This window comes from Zalophus californianus, chromosome X (genome assembly GCF_009762305.2).
Source record: "Zalophus californianus isolate mZalCal1 chromosome X, mZalCal1.pri.v2, whole genome shotgun sequence".
Classification (NCBI taxonomy): domain Eukaryota; kingdom Metazoa; phylum Chordata; class Mammalia; order Carnivora; family Otariidae; genus Zalophus; species Zalophus californianus.
In genome coordinates this window covers 107,280,582-107,290,557 of record NC_045612.1, presented here as the reverse complement: position 1 = coordinate 107,290,557, position 9,976 = coordinate 107,280,582, and positions in this window count along the sequence as shown.

The following is a 9,976-nucleotide window of genomic DNA, read 5'->3' as shown; positions in this document are numbered from 1 at the left end:
GCAAAGGCTCTATTTCCAAATAAGGTCACTTTCATAGGTTGGCAGGGGAGGAGGGTGGGGTGGTGATGGTTAGGATTTCAACATATCCCTTTAGTGGTCACAGCTCAACTCATAACATCAACCCACAATACAGCTTAAGAGAATCACTATCATCTTGTCACTTGGTACTAGAGCATGAGAGTCATTCAATATATACAGCTTTCTTGTCCTTCCTTGTCAATATAGTATAAGATTTCTCCCTTTGACTTCCCTTCTTCAAGTTTAAGTTCTAGCAAAGGAAAGTAAGGCATTAGAGGAGAATAGCCAAAGGAGTTTGACATTTAGGAAGGTAATTAGTGAAGAGTGATATTAGGGGAGCAAGGGAGGAAAATAACAGTAGAAAAAGATGAAAAATAGTAATGTGTTACAGAAATATAAAAGAATTTCTCTTCAATAGGTGTGGTCACATTAAGAGCTGAACAAAAACATAATCAATGAATAAAGCAACAAATTGTGAAACAAGATAACCATGGTGAACTGACATCAAGGCTTGGAAAACAATACAGGAGCAAACCAAAGACAATGCCTAAGAGATGTTGTGCTTTATAAATACAATGCGTGGTCAGCATTAAGCTGTGTAATGTTGATACGAAAATAAAGTGACCTTGATGAAAATCAAGATCAAACTAGAATTATTCCATTAATATGACTCTTAGGTCTACTACTGAGTGGTATTGGCAAAAACAGTTTACTTTTCTTAGATTTTTGTTTCTTTGTTTTGTTTTTAATAAGCTACCTCTAAATCATAAAAATTCTAGATTTCCGTAATTTTTAGACATTATAACTATACATATAATTAAACAAAGTGTGTATTATTTACATTCCTTATAGAATAAAAGGATTTAAGAATTTTTTTACTTTTTTTTTTTTTAAGTAGTCTCCATGCCCAATGTGGGGCTTAAACCCTGAGATCAAGAATCACATGCTCTACTGACTGAGCCAGCCAGGCATCCCAAAATAAAAGGATTTTTCTTTGACACTCTTTTTGACATTCCTTTAAGCATCCTGCTTTCCTTTTCCATTAAATAATGTTTATACTACAATGCTCAATGATATGAAATTGCTATGAACATAACTAATAAGTTAGAAGGTAGGGTCCAACTTGAGAATAGAAGTAGATGGGGAGTTAGATATCCTCCAGAAAGATTTTATAGCATCTTTAAAGTGCTGGGAATTGGCCCCTAATCACAGAATACTGAGGAATGAATGGGAAGAATAGATTCCTATTTTCAAGAATCTGATATTTAAGGGAAAATTATATATGGTAGTGCTGGTTCAAAAATAAATTTCCTGTTTTAGGGATATTTGAGCTTATCGTAGTTATGTGAAAGTGACTATGATATTAGAATAATTAAAGACATGAAAGAAGGAGGATTACTGATGGTGTGAGTCTGGTAGGAAGCCATCAGAAATAGGAGGCCAGGTATTTGTTGGGCCAAATGGACACTAAGAATGGAAGTTTCCTTCTAGAAGGCTAGGCATGATCTCTTATACCTGCCGTTGGTCACTGATCTCAAGTGACATTAAGTCCTGGGTAGCTCCTCATCTTTCTTTTTTTCAAGATTTTATTTATTTATTTGAGAGAGAGAAAGAGTGAGTGAGAGTGAGTGAGTGAGAGAGAGAGAGAGAGAGAGAGAGAGAGCATAAGCAGTGGGGAGAGGGAGAAGCAGGCTCCCTGCCTAAGCAGGGAGCCCGACGTGGGGCTTGATCCCAGGACTCTGGGATCAGGACCCAAGCCAAAGGCAGACGCCCAACTGACTGAGCCACCCAGGTGCCCCCTCATCTTTCTTGAAATATTTGTCTTTATAAGTGTTATACCACTGGTCTAATATCTATAAAAGGGAAGCACTGTTAGCAAGTCCTATAATGAGTATTCTATTTTTAGTTCTACTGTGACAATGTTTCTTCAGAAATACAGCTGTCAGCCTTCGAAAATACTGAATCAGGCTGATCTTTTTATCCAGTAAAAAAACGGAGACCTTGAAACAGAATGGTAAAGAGTGTGGGCTATGGAGTCAAAAAGACATGAGTCTGGCTTCCACTCTTGCTACTTACTAGGTATGGATCATGAAAGTATTACTTAAACTAAATGTTAATTTCATAATCTATAACTTTGAGTTATTTGAAACTCATATGGTTGTTGTAACAATAAATATTACCATAGAAAGTGGCACCCTAAAAAACAATATATTCTACTTATGATTTTATTTTAAAATGTCTTATTAGCTGTTATACATGACTTTAGATCATACAGATCAAAAAAGATGATTTTGTTTTTTTTGTGTGTTTGATTTTGTTTATACAGAAGCAAGAATATTTAGAAAGTTTTAAATAATTATTGAAAATGTACTATGATGCTATGTTCAGAAATATAATGTAATAGCAATATCAACAATGATTTAATTTATATACACATACTACATGTTCTTAGAGCTTTGTAAAAAGCCTCTGTAAGTGAAATTCGTCTTTGCACAATTATTTGGTTTCAGGGTATAGAATTTGTGGCATCACTGTTACCTTAAGTAAAAGTAAAATAAAATGCTTAAACTACCAAATAGTTAACAAGATATAACTTATTCCAAATAGTTTTGATTTCCCGTTTACATGCAGAAAGTAGTAGTTCCTTAACTCCTGAAAAATTTAAAAACTGGGTCAGAAATAAGGCTTGCAAAAATCTCAAAAGATTCAGATGATATCTCCAAGGTGCTGATTAAACCTGAATAAAACATTTTCCAAAGAATTAATGTTCTAATATGGGAAGCACCAAATGATTTGTGATTTCCAGACCTTTTATTTTATACATTAGTCCTGAGGCATGTCATTTTTTTATTTATCCCTTTTTTCCCCTTTCCTTAGACAATAAGAAGTCTGAAACAGGACTCTTTAAGTAAAACAAGAGAGTGGATGTTTAAATCAAGGTAGAATCTGAAGAGCAGAACAACTGCTTAGCAAAAAGCATGTAAGAGTATTGTTATGGAGACAAGTTCTGATGAAGACAAAATTATTTTCCAAGTCATGATTCTCAGGAACTATCACATAAATAAATTAGCTGAATTTTAAAAATTAATCACAAGTAAAAGAAGCAGCCAAAAGAAGCATGATGGGGATATATGCTAATCTATGCACAATGATTTTTTCCTATAAGTGAGAATTGAAATGAATTGTAAAAGCCAATGAAGCAGCAGAAAGATGGTTGACTATAAATCCCAGCCAATGTCCTAGATATGTCATTCTCCATGAAAGGCATGCTTTCTGATGTTGCATTTTCCATTAGCAAATGGGGCAGCAGAACACCAATATATGTGCTTTCCTGACTCATTTGCATGTCACCATTTATAACTTTCCACTGCCCTGTGGCATTGTGGCACTCGCCTCCTAAATGAGGAATATGCAGCAGTAATAATTTTTTGATAACACCCTAGTAATTACATGACCCTTGAAGGGCTTCTTTTCAAAATTCAAAACTCACCTTTCCCTCGCTTGAGTGTGAATCTAATCTCATTCTTGGCTTGGAACCTGGTTATTAACTTTCCTTTTCTTGACAGATCTGGTGGGTGATGGTAGAATGAGTCAGAGAGAAAGGTCAAAAAGAACCAAGTTGGAACCAAGAAATTTGCTACAAGTAGCCTAAAGAAAAAGACTAAAAAGGTGCTTACCTCTTAGAAAATTGACAGTCACTGAAGAAGGTCTCTGCTCCGTGACTTAATTTTTATTCTAAACGAAAAACTGTATCTATTAAAGGGATTATATTAAGAACAGCAAAAAAAAAAAAAAAAAAAAAAAAAATCTAATGCAGGATTATATATGTGAACATATGTGTATTTAAGGCCCAAGTAGGAAAACTTCTGACCTTTTGGTAACATTTGTTTACCTGTATGGAAATCCCCTTGGAGTTTATATTAGAAATATAGAAATTTATCTAAAGGAAACTGTATAAAAGCAAAAGAAACACGTCATATACAGTTCATGACTGAATGCTAAACACATTATGTTAAGGAATCCTGTGATTCAAATTCTGTTTTACTTTTTCTTTCAGGCTTTCATGTGTATAATGCAAATCCCTAGATTAAAGCATGCTGTCTTGAAACTGCTGACTGTCAAATCACAAATTAGTGTTTACCTATAGAAGTCAATGAATGGGTGATTCTCAAACTCCAGAAACAAACTCTAAATAATCTTAGATGCTCGATTTTTTAAATTAACGTATAATGTATTCTTTGTTCTAGGGGTACAGGTCTGTGATTCATCAGTCTTACACAATTCACAGCGCTCACCATAGCACATACCCTCCCCAATGTCCATCACCCAGCCACCCCATCCCTCCCACCCTCCTCCACTCTAGCAGCCCTCAGTTTGTTTCCTGAGATTATGAGTCTCTTATGGTTTGTCTCCCTCTCTGGTTTCATCTTGTTTCATTTTTCCCTCCCTTCCCATAACATCCTCTGTCTTGTTTCTCAAATTCCTCATATCAGTGAGATCATGTGATAGTTAGCTTTCTCTGATTGACTTATTTCACTTAGCATAATACCCTATAGTTCCATCCATGTCATTGCAAATGGCAAGATTTCATTTTTTGATGGCTGCATAATATTCCATTGTGTATATATACCGTATCTTCTTTATCCATTCATCTGTTGATGGATATCTAGGCTCTTTCCATAGTTTGGCTATTGTGGGCATTGCTGCTACAAACATTGGGATGCAGGTGCCCCTTGAGATCACAAATTTGTATCTTTGGAATAAATGCCCAGTAGTGCAATTGCTGGATCATAGGGTAGCTCTATTTTCAACTTTTTGAGGATTAATACATCTTAATACTTCATTGTTAATCACTGAACTCTCTTAGAAATGGAAGCATGGACAATGGCCCTTTCTCTTTTATAGATTTCACTATCACTTAAACTCCCCTCCCTTCCCTATCCTGGTTCAGAACCACTCTGTAATGTCACTGCTTTGGCCACAATGCACTGAACAATTCCATGCAAGGCACATTTACATACACTAAATGAAAGGTGTCCCTTGAGTTGCATAATGCATCAGTCACACCATGATAATTTATTAATTAAGCACTCGCTTTTTACCATCTATTGGGCTAGGTCCTGAAGATCCAAAAATGAGTAAAAATATACCTGGCCCTATTTAAGTATGATGATTATACTCTATGGTTCAGCGAGAAATTAGCCAAGCAATTACACTAAGAAATGCAGGTCAAAATGATGGCAAATAAAGTGAAGGAGAGGGTTATGGTCTAGAATCATGCTGTCCAAAATGATAAACACTAGCTCTCTATGGTTTATAGTACATTCAAATTTGAATTTAATAAAAATAAACACAATTAAAACTTTCTTTTCTCAATCACACTAGCCACATTTCGTAATCTCAAAAGCTACATGTGGCTAATGGCTACCATATTGGAAAGCAAAATATAGAACATTTCCACCTTTGCAGAAAACACTAATGGATAGTGCTGATATAGAATAATATATGAAATGAGATCAGAAAAATTTTCCTTTAGGAAGTGACAAATAAATTGAGAACTGAAAGATGAGCAAGAATTAACTAAGGGAAGAGGAATTTTGGGGAAAAACTATTTTCTTTCTCACAAAATATTAGAAACTTCTATTTCTTAGATTCATCATGAAGATTACAAGAAAATAAAATGACTACATGAGATTCAAACTTCGTAAAATGGTAAAAATAACACTCATATAATAGTTGGATGAGCTCTAAGAAAACTGGCTTAACATTTACAAACAAAAGACTGGGAAGCTAAGTTGTGTCACCATGTGCTCTAATTCTAACAGGTCAAGATCAAACAGTGGCAGTTAAAAAAAAAAAAATCTAGACCTTGTGATTCTTAATCCAATATTGTTGCCACATCTTGAAATAGCCTTAAATTATTTGGACAACTCTAAACAACTTTTTCAAAAGTATATATTTACATATATTTATAAATATATCCATATATATAACTACACTTTCATATTTACTGTTCAATTAGAACTAATGACAAATATTATTCAGTTATCATTTTGTCTGAATTAATCAAAGATCTAAATGTTAACAGTTGAAAAAGCCGACAGACATAATATGTTAAATGTTTATTTAGCTTAAAGATGGTTTCATTTTCTCTGTTGAAAAATCATGAATAATATGCACCATTATAAGTTTTGCTCTCTCTTTTGGCTGAGGTAAGCCAAATGAATGTGATTATCACAGTGGTTCAATCTGCGCTGCTTAAGGTAAGGGGTCACTTTCAATATTTATAGTTTGAATTTGGTTTGCTGGAGGTTTACAAAATAGGATGCAGTGATTTGCCCTGTGATGAATTACACTTTGTTTACAAATATATTTTTAAATTAATTTGCTTAAATACAAAGTGTAAAATAGCTATACATGTCTGTTGTAAATCTGGAAAAAAAATTGTTTCTGCAAACCAATGATCCATATTTTTATATCATCTTACAGATTATAGAGCTGATTATATTAATGTATAAAAATAACACAATTAAGTTAGATTCACTTCATTGTACTTCAATATTAAGATTTATGTGGATCAAATCCATCTAGAGAGACTGTTAAAGAAAAAGCCTCAGTAAACTACTCCTTCAAATTGGAGGATTGCCCTACATTCAAAGAATAATGATTGAATTAATACTGTGTGATAGATGCTATAATAAATAAAAAAAGGCAATAATCAGAAAAATAAAGATGTTCAGTATCTATTAATTCCCTACTTTCATGGAACTTAAATTCTATTGTGGGAAAAGAAAGAATAAATAAAAGAAATATAACATTATCTCTTGACTGATGACAGTAAGTATTATGGAGGAACAGAAACCATGAAGAAGAGGGAATACTGAGGAGGGTTTGATGTTTTTAAAGAGGATGACCAAGAAAAGCCCTATCTAGAGAGTGGTATTTGAATACAAATGAGAAGTTGATGACAGAGTCAGGTATGTACACTTGCAGAAAAGAACAATACAGGCAGAGTACGCAGCAAAGAACATAATGGCACACCCTGTGCCATGAGCTCGAGGAATCACAAAGAAAACAAGTTCCTAGAGAAGAGAGATCAAGATGGAGGTAATGGATTATGAGGTCAAGCACCTGGAAAGGGAAACCTTGAAACATCTGTGACACTTGTTTATAGCCCACTATCACGGCATGGGCTTCTACTCTGAACAGAGAAATGACATGACCTGATCTATTTTTCAAGGTCGCTGTACATGCTGTATTGAGAAGAGATGGAAGTAAGGCGAGGAGGGAAGTGGGATAATTGAGGAAAAAACTGCAGTGATCCACATAAGAAATACTGATGCCTTGGACTTGGCAATAAAAAGGATGAGAATTGATGAGGTTCTGCACACACTTTGCATTTATATCCCATAGAGTTTGCATAAAGAGATAGCATAAAGGACCTGAGGCAATCAGGAGTCCAAATTGACTCCAAGATTTTTAGCCTAAATTACTAGAAAGATGGAATTGCCAGTAATTATCATGAGAAAGACTGAGGTACAGGTTTGTGAGGCAAGATAACAGGTGAGTTGTATTCATGTTTCTTAACCATCCAAGTGGAGAGGCTGAGTAATCGGTTGGGTATAATAGAGGAATTCAGAGAAAAGGCTCAGGCTGGAGTTATAATTCATAAAATTGTCAACTCAGAGATTACTTTCAATGCTCTCTGACACCAAAGCTGAAGGGTTTAAAGGGGAAGAGGTTTAATGACAGCCCTACATTAGAAGCCAAGGATCTGAGAAGGAATACTCATGTGGCTCTAGAAAGTGCCTGAGAGGAGCTAATGAGCTCCCTGTAGTCAAGTTTTTTGTTTTGTTTTGTTTTGTTTTAGTCTAACTGAAAGAGAGTAGAATAGAATGGTGGTTGCCAGGGGCTGGGGGTGGGGAAAACAGGGAGGGGTTGCTCTAGGGCTATAAACTTCCAATTATTAGAGAAGTTCTGGGGATCCAATGTACAACATGGTGACTATTGTTAACAATACTGTATTATATACTTGAAAGTTGCTAAGAAAATAGATCTTAAATGTTCTGACCACACACACACACACACACACACACACACAATTTTGGAGGTGATGGATGTTTTAAAAAACCACACTTTGTTAATCATTTCACAAGGTATACATGTATCAAGTCATCACATTGTACACCTTAAACTTATACAATGCTGTATGTCAACTGCATCTCACTAAAGCTGGGGAAAAGAGTGTTTCAAGAAGTGTGTGAACTTTTGTCAAATACGGCTGCTAAGAAAGATCAGCATGCCACATTTAGCAATGTGTAGATCATCAATGACTTTACGAAAGTAGTTTTGGAAGTGTGGTGGTTAAAAAACTTAACTGGGAGTGGGTTTAAGAGCCATCAGGATGAAAAACAATGCAGATAATGAGCATATGCAAGGCACTTTCAAGAATTCTGGTACATAAAAGGAAGAAGGGAGATGGAATGAAATCTAGAGAAACAAACAGATTGGATAAAAAAAAAGTTTTAAGCTGAGATAATTACCATCATTATCATGGGATCAACAGAACAAGCAAGCTCAAGGGGAAAAGGATGATGCGGGAGACAACCGTAAGAAAAGCTGAAATAATGGTCTTGAGTAAATAATCTAGACAGAAATCTATCACAGGGTACACCTGTCGTCCTATATTGGGAACAGAGGAATCCCATCCAGAATAACAGGAAGGGAGACTGAAGGGAGGTGCAAAGCTGTAGGTAGGTGAGTGAGTGAATGTTACGGCGTGAGATTATGAATATTCTTTAGGATAAGCTTAAGTGCTCAGTGAAATAAAACTAAAGGCTGTTAACTAAGAGACAAAATAGAGGGGAAGGTTGAGGTATTGGCTGAAGGGAAGGTATGAAACAGTTGTTACAAGAGTCAGAATAAATGGACTAGTGGAAAAGGGTATGATTCCTGGGAATTATGAAGGGCCCATCTGACCCATCACTGCGGTGGTTGTCTTTTTCTTAAATTCTCATCAACTACTCTGAAATAAATGTAAAATTGGAGAAGAGTTAGATTTAACAGAATTGTGATTTTTGTTAGGTGTTATAGGTTGAATTGTGTCCCTCCAATACTCAAATTTGAAATCCTAACCCCACAGTGCCACAGAAGGTAACTGGATTTAGAAACAGAGACTACAAGATGAAGATAAATTCATATGTGTGAGCCTTAATCAAATTACGACTGGTGTCCTTCTAAAAAGAAATTAGAACAATGCACAAAGGAAAGATCAAGTGAAGAAAGACAAAAAAAAAAAAAAGAAAAAGAAAAAGAAAAAGAAAAAAGATGGCTACTTACAAGCCAAGTAGAGAGACCTCAAAAGAAGCCAACTCTGTGGATAATCTGACCTCAAAATTCTAGCATCTAGAAAAGTGAGAAAATAAATTTCTGGTTGCTTACATTACTCGGTCTGGGGTTATTTGTTACAGCAGTCCTAGCGATGTGGGAAACAAAGGCAGAAGGAAATGTCGATAAAATTAAATGTTCTGGGGCAGCTGGGTGGCCCAGTCGGTTAAGTATCTGCCTTAGGATCAGATCATGATCCCAGGGTCCTGGGATGGAGCCCTGCATCTGGCTCTCTGCTCCACGGGGGGCCTGCTTCTCCCTCTCCTCCCATCTCTCTGTCACTATCTCCGTCTCTCTCTCTCTCTCTAATAAAGAAATACATAAAATCTTTAAAAAAAATTAAATGTTCTTACAACCTAGAGCCCACTGACAAATACTTCAGACAGACAGAGTATAAGGTTCCTCCAGGAAACTCCTGTCTTAATGTTAATGCCTTGCTAGAGGGACAGACTACCTTAGCTTGACAACAGCAAGGCCTCCAGGATCTTGCGAGTCTTTAGTGTTTGAAAATCCTTTGGAACTTCCCTTATCTTTACCTCCCCCAACCCCAAGGTATATAATCATTGAGCCT